Source organism: Pteropus medius, unplaced genomic scaffold (assembly GCF_902729225.1).
Source record: "Pteropus medius unplaced genomic scaffold, Ma_sr-lr_union100, whole genome shotgun sequence".
NCBI lineage: Eukaryota > Metazoa > Chordata > Mammalia > Chiroptera > Pteropodidae > Pteropus > Pteropus medius.
The window spans coordinates 8,057,117-8,058,439 of NW_024349804.1; the positions used below are offsets into that span (position 1 = coordinate 8,057,117).

General features: G+C 42.1%; 1 pseudogene; it reads left to right on the forward strand.

Moving 5' to 3' along the window:
- The first annotated feature begins 480 nt into the window (after positions 1 to 480).
- Positions 481 to 598, forward strand: LOC120583001 (uncharacterized; annotated as a pseudogene).
- The last annotated feature ends 725 nt before the right edge of the window (positions 599 to 1,323 follow it).

Consider the following 1,323-nt stretch of genomic DNA (forward strand, 5'->3'; position numbering starts at 1 on the left):
CCTCTCCATTCATTTTCCTTGCAGATTAGATTGAAATGGTAGCATTTCACTGCAGTTGAGATGGGGGAGTGGGGCTTCTGCAGATTGACAGATATAATTATCACATTTGCTCCTCAGCATGTGATATCTAAGTAGTAGTCCCCATATTTATCCAGCATTAATCAGGAAAGAGTTCAATCAGTTGGAGAGGGTTTTTCAAACAAGACCCTGCCTAGAGAACTCATCCGATAATGATGTTCTCACTGTTGATGCGAGGCTAACATCTCGCCCCAAATCTGTCTGTGAGCCTTAGTCCTTAGGCCTTCGTGGGAGCATTTGGGTTGGTATAGAAAGCCTGCAAAGAGGCCCAGCTCCACTCATTCTGAGGGGATGCAATGCAAGGACTTACATCATAAAGGGAGTAGTCAGAGAATGATGGATACAAGGAAATAAAATATAGCTTATCACAGTTGGGAAGTTGAGTCAGAAAAAGCTATAAGAGTCTACAGCCATGCCACTCTGACTACACTCGATTCCATCTGATCTTGGAAGCTCAGCAGGTCGAGCCTGATTAGTATTTGCATGGGAGACCACCTAGGAAGACTAGGTGCTGTAGGCATTAAAAAAAAAAAAAAAAAGGCCATAAGAAAGCAATCCATTGTTTTGTCTGTCTGTTTGTTTGTTTTGGGCAAAGGAATGAGGATCATGGTTGTTTGATACTCAGGTGAATTTTAAAGATGATCTAGCCTGCCTTCTCTCTTCCCTCTTATGATGGCAAAACATCAGGTTTTTGTCCACTAGCCTAGTGTCAGTCTTTCAACTAGTTAAGGGAAGTTCAGCATTTACATAAAGGAAGAAGCCGAAACATGAGGCATATTTATAAACAGCCGGTACATTTGTCACAGTTGTTTAGATTTATATTGTCTTTGAGTTGAAGAGGTGGAGGGGGCCTTCAAACAATTGTGGCCCAACCCTCATTCTCCAATGCCCCTGAGAAGGGCAGTCCGATCTGTCTTTGGATGTCTCCCATGAAGTACCAAACAACCAGCCATCCAGTATCGGGACAAATCGAAGACTGAAAAGCTAAGTGACAAGAGGAGAGTTCACCTGGGCACTTTTCCTAATAATGATGGTGATGGGAAGGGTGAAAGTAAAAATCATGATCGTGGGAAGTAAGAAATAATCTAATATTAAACCATTGCCTACTCCAGACCAAGCAACTTACATGAATTACCTTATTTAAACTTTTCCAAAATTCTATGCCAGGAGACCCTTCTTTCTTCAGTTTAGAAATGTGACTTAACATATCAAGACAATCCCTCTGGGTCAGGCAGGGATCAAGCG